Genomic DNA, 22,715 nt, shown 5'->3' on the forward strand with positions numbered 1-22,715 from the left:
CAGAAGCAGTGATTTGGGTCAGGAAGATGCCATTCCAGTTTGCTAAGAAAATAAGCACTTTAAAAATGTTTCAAACCCTCACATTTTGGGGTGCTCTGTAATTATCCCCACCCCAAGAGGAGCTCTGTTAAGTCACAGCAAGAGGGTTTAGTGCTGATGCCCAGAAGACCAGCAAGCCTTTCTATACCTCACTTCTTTGTAAGCAGGCAGTCTGGTAGCAGGGATGAAGAGTAGCAACTCTTCAGTCACTACCAGTCCCATCTAGTAGGGATGAAGAGTAATTGGACCAGAATGACCACCTGTTTCCTTCAGGCTCAGGCACCTATTTAATATGCAGCTTTAAGCAACTCACATAACCAGGGCATGCCTCAATTTCCTGTTTGTAAAAGTAATAGTTACTGATTGTAGAGAGAATGCTGTGAAGCTCAAATAATTTCTCTTGCTGGTAAGATTATTATTCCTAAACAGAAAGTTGCTGTCAAAGTGAAAAGTACATGTTGCTAAATGTTGAATGCAACCTGACATGTGAAGACTTGCAGAGGGTGCTTTGCTTTGCATATGTATTGCAGTATTTGAACAGAGCATGTCAAGTTAGGACAGGACCATCAGGTTCCTGGCATTTTGTTTTAGAATCATAGAATGGTTTGGGTTGGAAAGGATCTTGAAAATCATTTGGTTCCAATCCCCCTGCCATGGGCAGGGACATCTTCCACTAGACCAGGTTGCTCAGAGCCTCATCCAGCCTGGCTTTGGACACCTCCAGGGTGTTCTGTGCAACCTGTTCCAGTGCCTCACCACCCTCACAGTAAAGAATTTCTTCCTAATACCTGATCTGAATCTACCTTCTTTCAGTTGAAAACCATTACCCCTTGACCTGTCACTACATACCAGTGTAAATCTGAACCAAATCTTTAAAGGAATCTGCCAAAACATGTGAGACTGCAGTGACTTAAGTTGCTGAAAGGAAGAGGTGCCACTTTTCCCTCAATTCCCATTGCTCTCCCAGTCTCTGGCCATGCAGTCTCACCTGATACCTTCTGCCATGGTGGTGGCCACCAGATGCTTCTGTGAGCCCATTCAGCTCTCTAAACTCATGGAAAACTGTCCAGTGATTTATTGGCTTTTTCTAATACCAATTTAGAGAGTTAAATCAGCATGTGGAGAGAAATGTCAAGAGGCAGCAGTAGGTAGGCAAGGCCAGGGAGGGAAGGGGAGCAGGATATATTTCAGTCTGTGTTTGGGTGAGCTGCTAATTCAGCTGCCCACATCTTGTAAGAATCTGAACCTCACTTCCCTGTGCTCTCAGGTCTGTGCTTGGTGATCTGCATGGGAAGGTGAAATCCACTGATTCTATTTTCCAGAGTGAAAGGCTCAGTGGCTCCCATGACTTGGAGATCAGGTAGCTCATTCAAGGACTGGAACAGACCTTCTCCTTAGACTCCCTTTTTGGAGAATGTGCCAAACACTGGATGAGGCTTTCAGGGCTCACGTTTTTGCTCGTGCCATGTGCAGGTGAGTGAGCACCCATGTCCACCAGAGCATCTGCACCTCTGGGAAGCAGTCACTGGTCTGTAGCCAACAAGAGAGACCCGTACTAAAGCAAAATTACAGTTCTGCTTGGGTTTTAGTAAATGCCATTTGGGTTGGAGTTTCAGCTAGAAAGAGAGTAACTAACTATTTTTGGAGTGCAGCAAGTCAGGCCAAGCTTTTTAGCTGTTTGACGTTCTGTTATCGTCACTTTTTGGGGTGGCTGAAAGAGACTGTGCTAAAGTTCACTCTCAGTGTGATTCGAGGCCCCTTGTGTTTACTGATTGCTAATTAAGCAAGTGACAATGGAAGGCTTAGCTCCAGAGGGATGAGGATAGGTAGGAGCATTTCCCTTTGCGTGTGTTGCCCGGGTGCAGCCGGCGTGCTGGGAAGGAATGTCCCTCACGGCCGTCGCTCTCCGTGCCCGCAGCCCCGGGCTGCAGGGGAAGGGCTGGACACAGACCCAGCTCAGAGACTCTGGGTGTTACCCTCACTGTGGCCATCGCTGGCCAGTGCTCCTGAGAACAGCAGGCAAAGCCTCCCACGTCCACCTGTGTTGGACAGAGCTGTGTTGTTTCCTTTGTGAATGAAATCACTCTTCTGTCGTGTCCTAGGTGCAAGTTAATGGTTCTTTATTCTTTTTTTTATCCTCTCCCAATTCAGATGGTGCTGAAACAAGGTTCATTCCTTGTTGCTCCTTTTGTAGGTTTTTTTTATTATTATTTTTCATTAACAGCAGGCTATGTTAGCCTTTACTTTACAGGTACTTGAATGCCTGATGACTTGACTGAGTGTTACGCATGTGGCCTTTTGTAAAGGTTACTGACCTTAATTTAATCAGGGGTGAGATGGGTGGATGAATGTGAATAGATCCATGCCATTAAAACAGAATAGAAGTAGGGATTAGAGTTTGGGAGAACTGATGAATTTTTAATTGAATTTATTAAAGGTAAAAAAAAAAAATTAGAAACCCTTCCCAGTTATAATTGAATGAGATCTATTGCTGGAGAAAGGTTTCATGAGAAAAATGTGACACAAAAATAGGGGCAAACTTCCAAGATAGAAAGTGCCTGGCACTCCTTGCAGTCCCTTGGGCCTGCACAAGATTTTATTTGCCCTCTTTCTATTTTGTGAAAATCTCTAATGATTACCATACCTTTTTCTAGATGTGAATGTTTAAGCTTTGTAATAATTTCATAGTGAACACACTGGTGTGCTAATGCATGGCTATTGAGCACTTTGATCTTTTCCATTGGAAAACATCATGGATTTGATCAATTTCAGGTTGCAATTTTTCTTTTAGAGCCAATTTTGGCAAAGAAATTAATTTTTCGCCAATGAGCGCCTTTTAAAATAGCTCATTTACCAAAAGATGTCGTTTGGAGAATGGAAGTCATCATTTGAAGCAATGAAAAAAAGAGCTAGATGTAGACTCAGATTTTTTAAAAATCTTTACATGCCCAGTGTACAATGTTGTGTCCTCCTCTTTTGCACTCCTCTACTGAAACTAAAGGAATATCATAACATCTGTTATCCATCAACAACAATTTGTTAATTCCTCCACTTAAACATCCTCTTACAGCAGAGGGTGGTTTGGTTGTCTGCTCTTTTTTTTTTTTTTTTTTTTTTTTCCATTCCCAGGCAGGCTCTGATGTCTGTTCTGGAAATGTGGCCTTCAAGGGCATCAGCCTGACAGAGCCATTTCCCTGGGCTGTAGTGGGATTTCACAGGATGCACCTGTGGTCTTCCAAGGACGGACCTGCCCCACGCAGGGTCTGGGCTGGTGTCTGCTGGAAATAAAATTGCATCTTCCAAAATTTTGTACATCTCACCCTTGTTTAAAACTAAGTCAAGCTGGCCTTTATACCACTATTTTAACTGTCTTCACACACATTTTTTTGAGTTGGAATTAAATTAGAGGGAGTTAAATTAGTCAAGGGTTAAACTGGGGGGCTGGGTGGGTATGGGACTCATCAGATGCTTTGAGATGCTCCCTCCCATTCTTTCACAATGTTTTTAGTGATTATTTTACAGTGGTTAGTGATGATCCAATGGGCCTTGCGACCTTGTACATAATTCTGTATATTTATTTTGAGAGAAAATATGTATAGTGTTTGGATTATGAGAATGGAAACCTGAACTGAGAATTCTTAGGTCGGCAAATGTAAAGCAAAAAGGCAAACAAAAATACAATCTTATTTTGTATAAAATGTACATTTTTGAGAAAAATTTTCTAATGCATTACCAATGTTTTCATAGTGCTGCCACATTTTTTTAAAGTGTTTCTCCCTCTTTGTTTGACTATTGACAACATGGTGCAATTAAACCTAAAGCAAATGTGTGAATGAGAGAAAAAGAGAGAATGAGAAATTTAAAAGCCATATAATTTGGTTTACTTCATTAACCTGTATACCATCATAGGTTTACCATCTAAGATAGGTTGGTTTTATAGATAGTGTCACCAAAGACTTTTTTTCTTCAGATTTATTTTGAAAAGTTGTTAATAAAGGACGTACATTTCTGTTGCAGTGTGTTCTTATTTTCAAGGTAGAATAACAAATCTTTGGTTTGGTTCTTGAGAATGCAAATTTGGAAGCACAGTTGCCACATATGTCAATCTGGGGCAGTTAAATGAAAGGCTCTTTATCTGCTCTCTCCTCAGCCTGAACTGAGCGTTGGCTCTGTGCATATCCTGTGTCTCTTGTGCACTGACAAACGTGTGGTGTAGCATGTGGACACAGTGTCCTAATCCAGCAGCACTGACAGGCGCTTGCAGTCCTACCTGAGGGCAGAGCTTTGGTCTGTGTCACTTGTGTAAAGCAGGACAGTGTCCCTGCATTGTGACACAGTCATTGTTAGGAACAGTGACTTTTAGAAGGAGTCACTGTAATGTGTATGTGCAAAAACAATCGCTCCAACAGCTCTGAGGCCTTTGAAGGCTGATGCCTGCAGGCTGAGGATATATTGATTTATGACCCATATTTATTGTTGGGGGGTATCAGAATCCTGTCAGTCACAGGGGTTTGCATTCAGCCCACCTGACTCTATATGTGCACAAAGCATCCCCTCTCTCTCTGTCAGAGCTTGGCCTTGCTGTCTCCCTTCACAGCTGATGAACAGAACAAAGAACTGCTGGGGATGTCTCTCCTCACCTGTTTCAGACATAGGCTTTAGCATGAGATGAGTTGTGCCTCACTGTGCTGGTTTCTCTCTGCTGATGGTGCAAGCACCCTGATTGCAGGATCTGCAGCACAGATGCCAACATCTGGTCAGATGAATCCCACCCTGGGAAAGCTCCTGATAACACCAGTGGGCCCAGGATCATGGCTTGTACGTTTGAGGGCTCAGTCGCTGGTTTGTTCCCATCAGAGATGTTCAGGCTGGCCTCATCCCTTCTGGGGGTCAGACTGCCAGGGCATGCACAGGTCCTTATACTGTCAGCCCATCTGAGCTGCCAGTCATGGAAGACTGATGTATCTTCGGAAGAGGTTGAAAGATGTGAGTTTGCTCTTCTGGTTTTCAGTGCCACTACAGATTCCTTCAAAACTGTGTCCCAGCAGTCAGTGGTGTTTGATACTGGTTATGGGCTTCTCCCTGCCAGAAAGTGAACACAAAATGTTTCCCTGAAAATGATCTCATAACACTCCTTCAGCACTTGAATTTTGTGGTTTTGCTATGTTATTTATACAAAACAGCTTGTGGTGGGATTAATTTGACTAAATGCAAATACATCTGTAGATGCCACCAGAAGGCTGGTGTCTCCATTGGCATTTAGCATGGACTGACTGGTGAAGAGCTGTAGTCTGAAACCTGACTTTCATGCTATATTTACCTTGGAGGTGGGGATTTAAATGTGGGGCGGAGTGTGTCAGGTTCGCATCTGCCCCCTCCAGCTTTATTTCATCAGAAAAGGGTCCAGTCTGTGTGCTCCATTGTGGCCCTGATGCCTTGTAAAGGCTGACCTAGAACAGAGACTGAGCTAAAGAAAAAAATAGGGATTTATTAAAAGGCCTCAATGGATATACCTTGGGCAGCACAAGATCCCAGCCAGGGCTACAGCCAAGATGAACCCAAAATGGTCACAAAATGAACAACTGGTCACGGGGTCTCTCACTTTTATAAGTTCTGGTCCATTAGAATCTGGGAGTTAATTGTCCAGTTACAGCTTTAGCCCATGAAGTCCCATCCTTCTTGTTTTTCTCTCTTCAGTCCACATTGTTTATGCTCTTGGCCTCTCAGGATCCAAATCCTGAAATTTGGATCATTTGTCCTTGGGTCCCCAGCTAGAGAAGGAATTGTTTTGTCTACCTACTCTGTGAAGAAATCTTATTATCCCCTAATATGAAGCTCAGAAGTACACACTAAAGCAATACAGAATCTGAAAAATACAAAAGCTGAAACCTGAGGCATCAGCCCTGTGATGTGAACCAAAATGAGGCAAAGGAGAAAACTGGGATTGTCCCCTCAGAAGTGCCATGTTGGCCTCAGTGCGGCCCTCAGTAGCCTGCAGAGGAAGGGGAGATCAAATCCAAAACCAATCAGGTGAGGAGGATCCCTGGGGACCTGTGCCCACTTCACCTCTGCTCTAGAGAAAAGTGGTCCATAAAGGAAGAAAAGCCTGCCCTGGAGATCTCTGTGTTGATGTGTTGAGTGAGGGAATCCCACGCTGGTGTCAGTTTTGTCTGCTAGCCTGCCACACTGGGAATGAAAACTGTTCTTAGCTGGAACACACCAAAGCCAGGTCTGTGCAGTCCCTGGGACCTTGCTTCCTTTCATGAAGTGAGGATCTGCCCCACAATATTTAGCACATAATCAGTTCAACTTTGAATGCACTCTTGAGAGCTTTTTTGAACAGCCTCACTGAAGCCTGTTGTGCTGTCACTTGAATGGAGGTAGATAAGAGAGTTGGCACTAACCAAAGCCTCATTTTATTTTTGTTTTCAAATGATTAGCAGAGAGAAAAGAAACAAGTGTCTGCTTTCCCTTTCTAAAGCTGTTAGCTAATCGTATCCACAATGTTATCGGAGAGAAACAGATTTTACTCAAGATTTTGAGCTGTGTGAGGTGACATTGAAGTCACTGCATAATATGGTTTATTCCACACTTCATTTCCCTGCATGACTTCAGGGCTGTGTGCAGGTTTTAGGAGCTGCCAGCTCCAGGTACTGCCAGTCCTGGGAAGCTGAATTTGCACATCCCCTGCATTTCTATTGCGCATTAAGGCTGGATGGGTTCTCCATGCTGCAGTGGCTGCTCTGTGCAGCTTGAGCTCTTACCTCTCTCCTTTCTGTAATTAACTATTGTCTTGCTGGTGGTGGGGAGGAAAATTATGGAACAGCTATATTTCTTTGGAGAAAATGTAAGTTAAAGCCATTTCTGAGATTCCAGAAGAAGAATGTAGTGTTATCACAAACTGCTGAGGTAATGGCTGCAAAAGATACAACACTTTCTCCAAGTTTTGGCAGAAATGAGAATTTTAAGTGTGTAAAATATTTTCCCTCAAGTTCATCCCTTCCCCTCTACAGAGACTTTGCTCCCATTCACAATCACAAAACAACCACAAATCAGTTGCTGGCAATTGAGAGATACATTGAGTTTTCTTTGTTTCTAAAAAAGGATCCACAGTCAGTTCCTCCTTGTATTAAGCACACCGAGGTCTGTGGCACTCCCAGGGAGGATTTGATTTGGTAGCCATGAAGATGACAGAAATTCTTCCTACATTTTTAGGAATAATTTGGGATCTGTTAGGACATCTTCATGGAATCATAGAATGGTTTGGTTTGGAAGAGACATCATTAAAGATCATCTAGTTCAATTAGACCATCTTGACTTGGAGAGATACCTGCAGTAACTCTGGTCTGATGTTTCAAAATGTTCAGCTTTTAGTTCCACCATGGTCTGCTCTGTGGATACTAGGCTGGGTCTTTTTCTGAAAATCTGCTCCATTTTACAGTCTCATCACTTAAACTTCTGTGAATCTGTACAATGCAGTAGATAAGGTGTACGGGACTCATATCCACACTATTGCTACCTCTGATGGAGCATCAGGGAGCTGGGAAGAGAGAATGAAAATGGACAAGTTAAGAGTACCTGAAACTGTATTCAAAAATCAAGAATTTAAAACAGAGTAATGGAGGTCAATATATCAGGAAAAAAGATGGATTTTCCTCTTGCTTTGATTGGTGTAAATCCCTCTTGGTGGTGGTGAAGACAATGGATTGTTTTCAGCCCAAGAAAGGACAGAATTAGACTTTCAAAGCATGATGTTAAAATACCTTTTTATCCAGTGATGTCTTGGTACTTCTAGATAACAAAGCACATTTACAACAGCCCCTTGTGAAAGACTGCTGGGAAAATAGAGTCTTCTGCTTTCCCTGAAACAGGCAGTTAAAGTGCTATGTTAATGCCAGCCAGTGACTACATTAAGATTATTTTTAATATCCAGGAAATCCTCAAGAGAAGCTAAAATAAAACATTTGTCACATTATAACTTTTAAAGAAAATGTATACCGGTTCATTGCAATACCATTTCCCTCAGAACCTTAATAGAATTGTTGCTACTAGGGCTAAAACTGAGTCTAGCCCAGGAAGATCTAAAAATTGGGAATTGTTTATGATATCAAGCAATAATGTTGTTCTCAAAATCCATGGATGATTTAAATGCAATCCCTTTAAGTGTTGAAATCTGTCTAGATTGCTCCAAAGGCAAATAAGTCAAATGTAATTTTTTGTCTCCCTCTCTTAGAGCAGGGCCAAATTCTGCTTTCAGCAGAAAAACACTGGAGTGAATCCAAAATTATTGTGCTCCTCATGCCTTCCCTGAGCCCCAGGCTGGGGTCCCACAGGAGATTTGTGCCCTTCCTTGGCTGTGAGGCCTTGGGGAGAGCGTGGCTTGGCCTGACATGTCCCCTCACAGGGCCTTTGCTGGGCTCACTGTGCTGCTGGGCAGTGCAAGTCCAAAAGTGGGACATGATCCCAGATGGGGATGGGGCTTTGCCTCCCTGAATTCCATTCTACGGCCCTGGTAACAGAATTCAAGTCTGATACATTTAGAGGGGTAACGTCAGTAGTAACTGAGGTCTTGAGGAAGATGTTTTTCATGAAACGAGATCAAGGACTGATTGATGTGATTTTTGGTCTGTCTTTGGGTAGGACTCTTGCTCCACTTCCCAACTCTTCTAATTATTTAGTCTGAGGTAAAAAACCATTTAACCTCTCTGCACCTCACTGTTCCTAAACAGCAAGTAGATATTCATAAATACCCTCCTTTGCCATGAGAAATGTGAACTGCAGGGGTTCATAGCTGGTGCTTTCTGGTCCTCAGGTGAAATATTCAGTCTAAGAGTAAATTTTTATTACATGGTGCAGAAGCCCTGGAACTGGTATGGAGAATAGGGGAGAATAGGGGAGAGCACTGGGTGTGGCTGCTTCTGACCCCTTTTGCTACAAGTGTGGTTGTGGTTTCCACTCATTTGTTCTATTTAACCTCTAACTGAAGAGAAGGTTTGGAAAAATGCAATGATTTATGGTGACACGCAGCAATAACAATATCACAGTCACAGCCACTCACAAAAATGGTTGGAAGTCATTAATCCTGTATAACAAAGGGGCAGACTTTTGAGGCCCAGTCTTGTAAGGCATGGCTAGCCCAGCCTGTTGAGCCCCAGCTCATTACAGTTATGGATACAGCCTGTCTGCAGGTCCAGCTGTTCTGGAGGTTATCCATGCCCTCGTGTTACACACGTCCATGTGCTAGCAGGGGAAAAAGGCAAATCAGTGCCAGGACCAGAAGAAGAGCCCAGCTTTGCCAGCAACTATCATCTTTCTAGAACTGTGTTGTCTTTTTTTATATCTCCACAGCTCTGACATTGTATATTCCCCAGGTGTCAGGTAAATGAAGAAATCTGAACCTTCACACAGCCTTTGGATTTGAGCTTTCTGAGGACAGCCTGCCTAGTCTGTGTGTTTGGACTGATGCCATGTGAATGACTGAAGTCCTGCTGTATTATGCAGCTGGCACATGTCACCACTTATTTAATTTTCCAAGATTGCATGCACCAATCTAAGTTTTCTTGGATTTTTACAAAAAAAAAAAAAAAAAAGACAAAAAACAAATAAAAAAAACAGCTGTACTGTTTAAACTAAGGAAATTATCAGAATTTATTTATGACCCCTGACTGCTCATCCTGACAGGGCAAACTCAGTGGGAATGTGGAGTCAGTGCCAAGCTGACCTCTGGAAGGTGCTGTGGAATCCAGTGTGCTGGCAGGAAAGGGTGTGTTAGTGCGTGCAGCAATGATGGAAAAAATACAGAGGTGCCCAGACAATTTGTTTTGCATCCTGAGATTTTTCCAGCAATGGCCTCTAGTGCTTTTCATGTTATGCATCAAATGTGATCAGCCACATGGCACAGTCTGGTGAAGTAAATGCATTGGGTCACTAAAGTGCATTAAGTGCCATTTACTGCATCGATTTAATTCTGTCCCTGGTCAAACTTATAATAACTGTCTCTCTCCCTTACTGCTGCTTTCCCTTTTCCCTTTACTGCTGAGCAGGCAATAGCATCTCTTTTCTTGCCCAGCAGAGTCACTCAGCCTAGCTGATAGCCTGAGCCTGCTGCCTTCATCCTGCCCTGAGCAATGCAGGGGATCAGAGCCTGTAGATCCAGGCTGGCAACCTGCATGGGCTCAGCGTGGCTTTGGGGAGCCTGGAAAGCCTTTGGCTTTTTTTACTCTCAGTGCCAGGGCATGGCAGCTCTGCTACTAGAGAAATTCAAACCTGCCCACAATGATTTTTTTCTCTTGTAAGCTATGCTTTTCCTGTGGAAGATTTCCCTTAGCAGAGCAGGAGTTGTGCAGGATGAAAGATGCAAGTGTGTTAGCATGGTTGGGATTGAGTCTGGAGAATGGATGTCCCTACCAGAAGAGTTTCTTCTGCAGGAATTTGTTTATGTCTCTCCCTGTGTAAGTGCCAGAGCAGATTGGAGGTCAGCGCTCAGATTAATTCTCCATGTAGAAAAAAGCTTTCTCTTTCTTTCTTTTTTCCCCTCTCAAGTGCTTACACAACCTCTTTTTTTCACTAAAGAGTGCTGACTCTTTGCTTTTCCACTTTAAATTTCCAAAACACTGGTTTAAGTGTGCTCTGTCTTGCACTCCTTTGCAATTATCCCTTTTAATCTGGTTACAAGGTTATGGTACTTCAAATTTAAATCACATCATATTAGGAGGTTTTGCAAACCTTGTGTGAACAATGAACTTTTCACATGTAACTCCAGAATCTCCTTGAATCTAAAAGAATTCCTTTGTGATAGAAAGTTAGTGAACAAATACTCAGAAGTAAGGCAGCACATTTCAACCCACAGCATAATTAATTTCAATGCTCCAGCATGGGTTGGGCAGTGAGGAAGGTGCTGCTGGATAAGATCTTTGCATCACTGCTGCTCCTGGAGCCTCAGTTCTCTCCTCTGTGCTCCAAAGCAGCCAACTTCAAAGGGATCCCCATAAAATATGCTATGGTGCAATTTTACACACAGAGTACATAATTGTTTTTAACTGATCTGATTGTATTTCTGTTCAGGATCCACAGCTCCTGTCTTTGCCATCTGAAGTGTCCTCCTGAAGTGAGGCTGATGTGGGCCCAGGAACACGGCCAGTTCCACTGGTGAGCTCCAGCTGCTGTGTGCCAATGCACTGACAAAGCAGCTGTGAAGCCAATTGTGCTGGGTTTATATTTCCTCTGCTGCATCAGAGTGGCTCTGGGCAGCTGGGGCACAGCAGAAAACAGGGACCTTGATCATGTTTAATATTTACTGTGTCCTCTATCAGGGTGTGGATCTTGCCTTGGCAAGGAGCTGTGTAGCACATCCCTCCTCTGTGGCTGTTGCACACTCAGGGAAGGCCTCTGCACAGGTGTCCCTCTGGGGCACCAGGGCACTGTCACTTTGCTATTGACAGCACTGCAGGCCTGAGATTTTCCTCACTAGGTGTCTAGTGTATTTAAAAATACTTAAGGGAAAGAAGGGGACAACCTAATGATGCTGAAGGTACCAATGAAAAGATAAAGCTGCCACTGGAGCAGCTGCAGAGAGAGCAGCCCCCAGGAGCTGGTGAGGCTTTGGCAAGCTGGGGCTGTGAGATGAGCCCGGCCTGGAGCTGGCCTTGGCACTGGGGCTGCCGGGGCAGTGGCATCTCCCAGGGCTGGTGTGGGCCTTGGGGAGCCACATCTGCTTCCCAGCTGCTTCAGAGGGGCTTTCTGTGCAGACAGAGGAGGAGGAAAGGGTAGGGACAAAGGCACCTCACCTTCCAGGGAAGCTGTGAGATGAGAGCCAAGGGAAAGGAAACTTTGAAGTTTTGCTTCCCATTATCACAGTCAATGCTCCATTGTAGAGCATATTTCTTTGTCTGCTTCTTCTTCTTTGCTCTTTTTTTTCCTTCTTTTTATTTATTTTTTTAAGAAATTCACATTTTGTGACCAATTAACAAATTATTTGCCTAGAGAGCAAGTGAACAGAAAGATGTGGTAGAACATATGGAGGAACACACTGTGCTTGGTCCCTGCAGATTTGAACTGAGAAGCAAGGTCCAGGAATAATAAGTTTATGAGCAGAATAGGCTGGAAATAGACTTTGGAAGAGGAAGAGAAGGTAAATGGGAACCAAGTTCCATGTCATTTCTCCCTGAAAATTGCAGACAAGGGGAAGAAAAGCCCTAAGGAATCATTAAAAAATATGAGAGCAATCAGGGAAAGTGGCAAAGGTTTCCAAACTGGAAAGGAAATACAAATTGGGACAGATTTTTTGTGAAGAGCAAAAGCATCAAAATTACAATTCAGAATGTACAGAATTACAGAATCAAGGAGGTTGGGAGTGACCTTTGAGATCATCAAGTCCACCCTATGACCAAGCGTGACCTTGTCAGCCAGACCGTGGGGCTAAGTGCCACATCTGTCTTTACTTAAACACCTCCAGTGACTCCACCACCTCCCTGGGAACCCATTCCAATGCCCAACCACCTTATCTGTGGAGAAATTCTTCCTGATATCCAATCTAAACCTCCCCTGGCACAGCCTAAGACTCCATATAGCCATGAGAGAACAGTGGGTGTTCTGTCCTGGGGCATTTCAGGGACTAGAGGGAGACAAACCCCAACCTGCTGGTGGAGGTGGGGGGGGTGTGTGAAGGAAGTGAGCTGGAGCAGAAGGTCATTTGTATTTGTTTCGTTCTTTTGCAAGAAATCCCTGGACTAAAACGTTGTAGGGGACAAGCTGAGGATTTGAAGAGTGGGAGAAAAAAATCAGCCTGAGTCTGGGCTGGGCCATGTCAGAAACTGGTTGTTTAGCAAAGACAGCATGTAAGGGCTGTCTCTGAGGCATAGAAATTTGACTGGCTCATGTGATTTCCACTATTAATATTCTGTAACATGCTAATAAAGGCATCAAGTTCTGCTGCTGGACTAAGGCATGCTGGCCCCAGAGCCATGACTGCAGTGTTTGGAATGGAGGGTACAGAGGAGAGCAGGGAGGGCTTACATATACTCTGGACTGAAAATGGGGAAAGGCCAGGAAACGACTCCAGCTATGGAGCTGGAACAGCACAGGGTCTGTTCTCCAGGCCTGAGGTTGGATGTCACAGCTTCCACCCACCTCTACCTCTTCCCTTCCCTCTCTTTCCACCCTCAAACCCAACATGCATGTGGTCAGATGCTGGTAGGGACAATTCCCAGCCTGTGCCGTCCCTAAAATGGTGTGTGGGTGATGTCTGGGGCAGGGAGCTGGTACAGCCAGATCCACACCAGGCAGGAGCACAGGCAGCTGGGTGCTCTGACCCTGCAGAAACACTGCCAGGATGTTCATGGCTCAGACAGGGGAGCTAGAATACACAGCCAATGCTTGGTGATGCCTGGGGAGCTTGAACAGCCAGAAAAACCACCAGAGCAGAGAACATGTTGTACAGATGGCTTATTGCAGTTCTTTGATTTGGTAGATCCTGATTTTGCTTTTAATGTGTGTTGGTGGCATTGGCCGAGGTCAGGAGGTGTCTCCGTGCCAGCAGGAGAAGGGGCTCTCCCTGAGGGGGTCTGGCTGCTGGGTCCCTGCCCCTCCTTCCCTTCCACTCACGGCCGCCATTCCCACCTCCTGGGCTGGGAATGTTCTGGGTCAGGCTGCTCTCGCTGCCCGACTTGGGCTAGGCTGGATCACAGCCATCATCTCCTGACCAGGGAATGGCTCCCTGGCCCTCACTGACACTTAACCAGGCTATTCACAGACAGGATTTTTGTTCCCAAGGGCTCAGCTCCCATTTAGGCACCTGCAGATAAGGGTCAAATTTCCTGAAGTGCTCATCAGGCAGCTGCCTCCCCTGGGACATCTAATCATAGATTAAAAAAAAAGAGAAAAGTATGCTGAACTGTTCAGAAAGATCCAGCCATTTGTAAGCCCATAGGAGCAATGATTGTTCTTTATTTTACATCCTTAGTGTTGGGCCCATGAGCTGATAATTTCTATAAAATTAACTCCTTAGTTTCCCCCTTGGAAGAACAGATAACATTTTCTTTGTGGTTTTTTTGGAAGCTGAAGATGCTGATGGAAGATGAAGGCTTCAGATTGTGTCCCTGTCTTGCTGCATGAAGAAGCTGTTTGCTCAATTGGCACTACAGGCAAAAATTGAATTCCTGTTTTGCTCTGTGTTAACAGATGGATACTGGATGAAGAACACTGGATGAAGTATTAATTTTTAAACATATATGAAGAAGAGAGAAGCCCACCTAGAACAAACCCATTTATGTTTTAAAGGCAGGTTAACATTTTCTTTTGGGCTTTTTGCTATCAGGGTGAGAAAAGCATTAGTTCTAATAACTAGTTTGCTGCTCAGCCACAAAATTATGAGTCTTTCTGCCTTAGAAAGCAACATTCAATGACAAAAATAAGGACTAAATTGCCTAAAGCAGTTGTGTCCCATCTTTCAACCAAGACATCACACAACTTAAAGACACTAGAGCTCTGCACAACTTCCTAAAGCAGGATTGGATGAGTCTATGGTGCATGAGAAAAATATTGTTGCCCTTGATCACACAATGGAAGAGGTTGTTGCAGTTCAGAGATGTAGGCAGGGAGTTGGCTGTGGTGAAAATGGACCCTTCAGTCTGGCTGTACCTGGGTGGAGTGGTGGATTTGCACTGGACTGTCAGGGCTTTTCTCCTTCTGGGCACAGCTTGAGAGGACATGGGGGAGGGATATGATGCAGCAGGGACACATCCCCTTCTTTGGTCTATTACGGAGATGTTGCAAGAATTTGGCCAGATCACTTCTCAATTTCTGGCATCAGCTTCTCTGCCAATAAAACAGGAATGATGCCATCAGCTCCAAGATGGAGGTTAGAAAGCACTAATGAAGGGCTGTCTGCAATTACATCCAAATTTAGAAGGAAAATGGGCTCTTGTTCCCCTGGACCTAATGTAATAAATAAATAAATGGAGCAGTCCTGGCTTTATTGGCAATTCTATCTGATTAGATGGAACTTAATTTCTGATATTTTTTCTGCTGGTGGCTGTATTACAAAGGCACCCCACAGAACCAGCTTGACCTCTGGGTTCCTCATAATTTTCCTGGGTATGAAGTTACTCTCTCACAGAATTTGTTTCCTCAGCATGCTTTTGTGGGGCTGGTGCTTTAAATCAGGCTGAGCAAGCAGCTGCAGCCCTGACATGGTCATTTTACAGCTGGCTGCTGTTTGTCGCCTCTCCCCCTTTCCCAGCTGCCAAGTACTGTTTTACCTTTATTATTGCTGTGGAGATGACATTATCTTACACTTGAGAATTTCCCTGCCATAGAGTTGTTCTGGATAATGTTTGTGTACAGATGATGTTTATGAAAGCCAGGGGGCAATTTACTTACTGCAGTGGGCACCATTGCAATGTGTAAAATCATCCTACACAAATACCATTGACTGAATGGCTCCCTTCCTTCTCATAATTCATTAGCAGAACAGGTTACCTGGGAATGGGAGGGAATCTCCATCACTTGGAGACTAAATCAGCCTGACTGCTTCCCAAGGAGAGTGCTCTTGCTGAATTGCATGGCATTGGGCTGGATGGGGGCATTGCCAGGGAAAACTGATGGGCTCCCTTATGCAGGTGGGCAGATGAGACACCCACCGTGAGCTGGCTGGCCTTAAAGCCTGAAAATCCACTGCAGCAATGCTGGCTGTTCCAACACAGAAATCAAAAGACTGATGGATAAAATATGTCCCTCTTTCTTTCTGAAATCTTTCCAAAGGCCAGGCCTGTGATATGGATTGGGCACACCAGTTTGCTCCAGAAATGGTAGATCCAGCTTGCATGGAAAACTTAATTACTTTCCCTGCCTGGGCCCCTTGACTTATTGCTGTCTGTGGAAATCTGAGTAAATACTGTCTGGATTGATGACAGTCAATGGAAAAGAGCTTTCTCCAGCCAAGAAGAAGGAAAGAGAGTGTTGAGCCAAAGTCCTTCCTCTGGATGCATTGCTCTCCCAAATTCAGCTGCTTCTTGTGGCCTGAGGAGACGTTGAAGTGCCTTATCATGAAAACTCTGCTTTGAAGTAGTTTCCCAAGATCCTTTTCCATATTCATCATGAGGCTTCTTTATGCCAGCAGCCAATTCTGACCACCTGTAACCACCCTTTATTTACTTGTTGGGTGAGGATCATGCCTGGAAAGCTGATGTTAGCACCAGGATGGATGTTGGCATGAGCTGGTGCTGCATGCAGGGTGGCAGGAAGATTCTTAGGCTGGTGCTTGTGGTGTGGCCCTGAAGATCAGGACTAGAAATCAACAGCACTACTCAGCTTTTAAACACACAAACATACTAAAATTATTATGAGGTGTCCCCTTTTAGTTATTTTGCACTTTAGCTGGGACTACAAAAGTACCTGCTTGTGAGAAGAAGTTGTTTTTGTTATTGATCATCTATTGATCCATGCAAAGAGCAGGTTTATACTGTTTTCTTAATGTTGTGCAAAGAAAATGAAAATATTTATGGTTGGGAATACTTGTTTTATGCTCTCCATGATGTCAGTAGCCACCCATCCTCCTTTGGTGCTGCCTTGTCAGTAAATTCATCAGGGCAGGGGAATTCCTGGTTAGCACTTACCGTAGTGAAACTCTGACCTCCTGACTCCCTGCAATGGATAACCTCCTCCTCTCAGGTATAAAATATCTTTACCTCTAGACAGTGATAAAGGGGGTGTGTAAGAAGGTAAACAGATTCCTCATCCCTGGAAATATTCAGGTCAGGCTCTGGGAAACTTGGAGGAAGGTGTCCCTGCCTGTGGCAGGAGGGCTGGAACTAGGTGACCTTTAAAGGTCCCTTTCAGCCCAAACTGTTCCATATCTCTGTGATGATTCTGTGACAGTGATTTCACTGCATGTGGTGCAGGTGATCAGCAGCTGTGGTCCCCCTCCTGCCTGCCTCAGCCCTGGTGCCTGGGGCTGGCAGAAGCTGGGCTCTTGTCCTGGCAGCTGGTGGGTGTAAGGGACACGTGCTCACCCTGGTGCTGACTCCCATGAGATGAACTTCTGCAGCCCAAGCCTTCAGAGAGGTGACCAGAGAGCCATTCCCTGTGCCCCAGCTCACTCCAGGCTCTCTGAAATGTCCCTCTATTTACTAGTTTCAAAAATACAGGCCAGTAGCAGAGACTGTCCCCCATGATAAAGACTCTGCAAAATCAGCCCCCTTGGTCTCCACGAGCCTCCTGGGATGTGAGGAGCAATACAACTCTGACTTGCATGAGTTAGGAATTTGCCTGTGCCCGGGCACAACTGGAACTGGGAACATACCCATAAGACCAGCTCCACTGTATTTTTGTGTCTGTTGGAACTTCCCTGTGCTGGGTTGTGTAGATCATCAATGACTGTGTCATTGCCTTCCTGTGCAGCCAATATAAATTAGCATAATCCATTTTCACTTAACACCGCCCTCAGAAGACAAAGATTTCAGCAGTCATGTCTGTTCTCCTCCCTTAGGCAAAATGCTAAAATCAAGCTTGGAAGTGAAAAATTGAAAAATCACCTCCTGGAGCTTAACATGGTGGTTACAACACAAGAATTGGTTGTAATTGACCCATGTAATTGACCCATGGATTATGGGTCAATTCCTTGTAGAGTGCAGGAAGATCTTCTGGTTTCTGATAGCTGTCCCAGTTCATTCAAGCCATGTGGTTAGATCAGGCAAATGTTAGTTTTTCTCTAGGAGGATAGGAAAAAATAACCCCAGGAACCAACCTCAAGTTGGACCAGGGGAAGTTTAGAGTGGATATCAGGAAAAATTTCTTCCCCAAAATGGTTGTCAAGCATTGGAACTGACTGCTCAAGGAGGTGGTGGAGCCACCACCTATGGAGGTATTTAAAAGGTGTGTAGATGTGTCAGGTAGGGACATGGTTTAGTGTTGGCCTGGGCAGTGCTGGGTTAATGGCTGGACTTGATACCCTTAAAGATATTTTCAAAACTAAATAATTCTGTGCATAGCAATTTCTGTCTAGCTCCCACACCCTATATTTTATCTGCTTTCTTTTGCTGCTCAAAGTCATCCATTGAAATGTGCACTTATAAAAGACCTGTGGAGTCAGATGGGATACCAGCTCCTTCTTGACTGTGGATGAAGGCAGGTCCTCAGTGGCATTGGACAAAATCTGTGTAGCTCTTACAGGGACTGATTCTGTCTTACAAATTAGACCATCTGCTTCCATGATACCAAGTTTTTTAGGTCTTTGACTGCCTACCTCTGCACTCCTGACTCGCAGGCCCCTTTGTCTGTCCAGCAGTAATTTTCCCTCTCTACTACTCTGTGTCAGCAAGTTATGAAGAAAATAAAAACCTTTCAGCAGTAGCCCTGAGGTTAGAGGAAAATGTCCTGATGACAAATATTCCTGTTAGCTCCAGAAATTTTGGAATTAATAATATTAGTCTCCCCCATTTGTAATACAGACTGTGGCTCCACAGCACAGAACAACAAAGGCTTGTGGTGTAATCCTCCTTTCTGTACCTGTCCTGCAGCATGTGTAGTTATCCCTTTTGTATGACTGGGAGAAAGAATATGCAAGAAAGTGATCAGAGAGGCCACAGGTCTTGCTCAAGAACTCAGTGGTCTGCAGCAGGTCTGTGTGTTCCCGTCTCCCTTTGTCTTTCCCTTTTATTCTGTCCCTAGGTGACACAAGTGGAGCTGCTTTCCATAAGAAAACGTGTTTTTGTATGGCTGTGTCTGGTCTCCCCCATGACCTACCTCAAGCTTGTTTCTTTTGGATCTTGGCATTCACAAGCACTTCCCAAATTCTCTCCCACTGAGCATTTAATGCCTTTCATTCTCTAAGGATTATCCTTTTATCAGCAAAACTAACCTACAAACCCACTGCAATCAGTCAGAGGAATCCAGCTGATTTAGAGAGCATTTTGTCAGGTGACAAAATGAGAAGGACAGATGATGAAGATCACATGCAGCAGGATTGGGAAGCTCAGACTGGGGACTTTCCAATAAATGTCTTCTGTTATGAAATGTGTCACAGGATTCTTTCTATCTAGGACTCTGATTTTCTTGGGATAGTTTGAAGAACAAGGCTGCAGAGTGCTACAGAAAGAGCCTTTGTTTGTTTCTTTGTTCTTAAGCTATGGAAGGGAGCTCAGGAAGCTGAACTGTTCTGACCCTTGACCAGGAGCACACACATGTTGCTGAGATTATTTTGGAATATTGATTGCGTGCTTGGTAGTACTAAATCTTGTGCTTGCACATAGACCTTCTCACCCTTGTTTTGGTGTCTTCATCCAAACCCCCCACTCTGCTCTAAGAGTGCCAGCTGTTTCCATCTAACTCAGTGGGATCAAAGCAGTAATGGACTCTGATAATGCTTCACAAGCCAAAGCTTATTGAGGCAGTAAGAAAGATGAGCAGCAGGGTGTCCACAGTATGTATGGACACAGTGACTTATTCCATCACTGACAGCAAACATAAGATCATGGTGATGCTGTGCCTTCTGAGCCCTGCCAGGAGCTCCTGGAGTCCCATTGCCTGGCAGCAGCAGCCCACTCTGCACACACCTTTGGACTGAGCTGTCCCTTGGCTCCACCTGAGCAGTGGGAGCAGCAAAGCAGACCTTACACTAACAGCTCTGCCCACACTGCTGCTGCCAGGCTGGGAACAGGGTGCTGGCAGTCTGTCTGTCCCAGCACTGGCACTGGCCAGAGGCAGGGCATCAGCAGCCTGCCTTTGTGACAATATTGGCCATGGGCAGGGTAGGCAGAGTGTCATGGCCACTGCCTGGTGACATGGTGAGGTGGCCGTGGCCTGTTACTGTATTTGGCACAGATATCTCTGTTTGAATCCATCCTTCTCAGCTCATCTGGAATAACCATCAGCACTGGTAATATCAACAGAAAGACCTCATCTCTACTCCAGCCCATCCCCTTCCCTTCCATCTCCTGAGCAAACAGAGGAAGGAGGGTCACATGCTCTCTACTCTTGTGACCTGGCTGTCATTTACATTTACCCAGGACTTTACACCGCAGCATCTCAAAGCCCTTTGTGCCACTGTGGTAAGCAGGTTTTTTCCTCCACTGTGGAAAGGAGGAGAACAGGAATGGCAGGCACAGCCCTGGGCAGTAGTGGGGCCAGAGAGCTGAATGTGGCACCTCTCTGATCCTGCAGGGAGACAAAAGCACCATCAGGTTCCCGTGGTCTAGCTGGCATCTGTGGCATCCACTGTGCAACATAGGAGGTAGGACTCCATTTCCATGTCTCCTCTGAGACCTCATCCAGCCCTCCCCCTGTGGTGCTCCACACTCCCATGCACTCCCATATTTTCTTCACTCAGTTTGGGGTGTGTGGAATATGCCTTAAGACAGAGAGTTCAAGCAGGGTTTGTTAAGCAGGATGTGTTCTTTGACATCTCCTGTGCAGTGCCATGTGGCAGGAAACCCTTTCTCACAGCTGTAAGTATCTACCCCATAAACAATATATGTGCTTAGTCAGAGCCTCATTTTACTTCAGCTGCTCTTTTGTCATGAGCAATATTCTTTTAATATTTACAGTGTTTTTCTGGTGCTAGCATTCATATCCCCTCAGAAGAAAAGCTGTCTTTACCAATGTACTGTATTAACATTCCTATCCTGAATCCTTCAAAAATATTGACTTTTCAGAATAAAGTGGAAGAAGTCCAGAATTGCTTGAATCAATGATGTAGGCATATTTACTGAAATTCTCTTGGGCAAAGGCTGACACATCTAAAGATTCACTTAAAAAATTCTGGCACATTATGATCTTATTGAATAAAAATGAGTCTATCCAGGAAAACAGAGCAATCCTGTTAAGTATTTTCAGATCCTGTGGGACAAAGGTGTTCTAGAAAAGTGAGATGGTGTTTATTAGGACTGAGCTGGATTAAGATCATGGAGTGTGAATAGCTCACTAAAGAGTTCGCATGTTAAAAGGAGACAGAGAAATAGCAACAACAGTTTATGCTCTCCTTGCTCTCCAATATCAACCAGTTACAGGAAATACTTGTGCTGGCTTGGTATTACACTGACAGTAACCAGTCCTTCAGCAGGGACCAGCTCACCAAAGGCATGTGCAGTGCACATGGCAGACATTAGGAACGATGCTCTGAAGGTGCAGGGCTGCAGCTTTCAGGTGCTTCAGTCCTTCCATCGTTTCACAGCATCCTTTGCTTGCAGGCAAGCAGTGCTCAGCACAAGCAAGGTGCCCTGCACTGGTTTAGTATTCTGAAAGTTCCTGAAAAGTGTCCTCTTGGTAGAGCTATGGACCCATCTGATCTGGGGGTTTGAAGCCATATGGGAATCCTGGAGACACCCCAAGGAGGGGATGTAACACGAGGATGAGGGAAAGGGAGGAAAGCTCTGACAAGGGTGGGGAGGATCAGGACTCTTCAGTGCCTTGCCCCTGGCCACAGGAAGATCCTCCAAGGAAGAGGATGCTGCTGACAGAGGCTCTGCTCTGTCCATGCTAAAGCAAAGTCCTTGCAGCTGTGTTGTGGGGATTGTAGAAGTCCCAAGGACATGTTAGTGTCTGTGAAGTGTTTACTGAAGAGGTCAGAGAACATTTTTGTTCCCCTTTACATCCTGCTTCCATGCAGGCTGGTTCTGGAACAAGCTGCTGGTTCCCAGGGGTGTGGAGGGAGATGCCTTCACACTATCCCCAGCACAGAAATGTGCCCACATTGATGGGAGGGCATTTGCCTGACAGGGCAACAGGGGTAGTTTGAACAGCCATTTTATGTCTTCTCCACCCTATGTGCAATTTATTCATGAGCTTGCAGCCAGATCATGTGGATTAATTAACATATATTAATAAAAACAAAGGCATTTACTCCTTAAAAACAATGCAGTTCTCTCCTCACTTGAGGAAGACCTCAATGTCTTTGATGTTCTTCCTCACTTGTGTGGGTCTCTCTGAGCCAATACTCAGTCTCTACTTTCTTTTCATCCTTTAAACCTTCATACTGCAATGCACTGTCTCAAAAGCAATATCCACTATGCAAATTATTGGCAGAAAGAGATCATTTTGTATCCAAGGTCAGCACACATTTACACTGAATTCATTATACAGCAATTGGCTTGGAAGGGCTTTTGAATGCTAAGATTGTTTATACAGTTTTTATTTCTTTATCTTATGCAGAGTTGGACTTGCACCTAGAAAGATATTTTGATGCTTTAATGGAAATCTCTAGTCATTTTGCACAGAGAATTGGAAAGAAATAGGAGTGCTGAAAAGGACTCTCTGTCCCTTGCTATTGCTCTCTGAATCTGCAAACAGACCTGGAACAGCTGGCTGCACGTACAGCCCCAGCCTTTGCAGATGTACAGCAGGCAGGTGTAAAGGAAAGCCTGACTCCAAATCAGACCCTCTCCACTAATGGTTGGCAGTCACATGCCCTGGCCACTGTGCTTCACTGTGTCAGGCAGGATCTGTCATGGCAAATGATATGAGTGATGCTGGTTGGCATCTTGTGACATCTGAGGAATCTGGAAAATTGTAACATGATAAAATTCCTTCTTTTTCATTAGTTTATCTTTTAAGGAGATCTTCCTGATAGTCATGCCTCCTGAGAAGTTTCTTTCTTTTTTTTTTTTTTCCCTTTTTAGGGAAAGAATTTCCATCTAATCAAAATGAGAAACTTGAAAAGCATCCCACTGAAAATTAAAAAAAAA

The sequence above is a fragment of the Ammospiza nelsoni genome, chromosome 1 (genome assembly GCF_027579445.1).
Source record: "Ammospiza nelsoni isolate bAmmNel1 chromosome 1, bAmmNel1.pri, whole genome shotgun sequence".
Lineage (NCBI taxonomy): Eukaryota > Metazoa > Chordata > Aves > Passeriformes > Passerellidae > Ammospiza > Ammospiza nelsoni.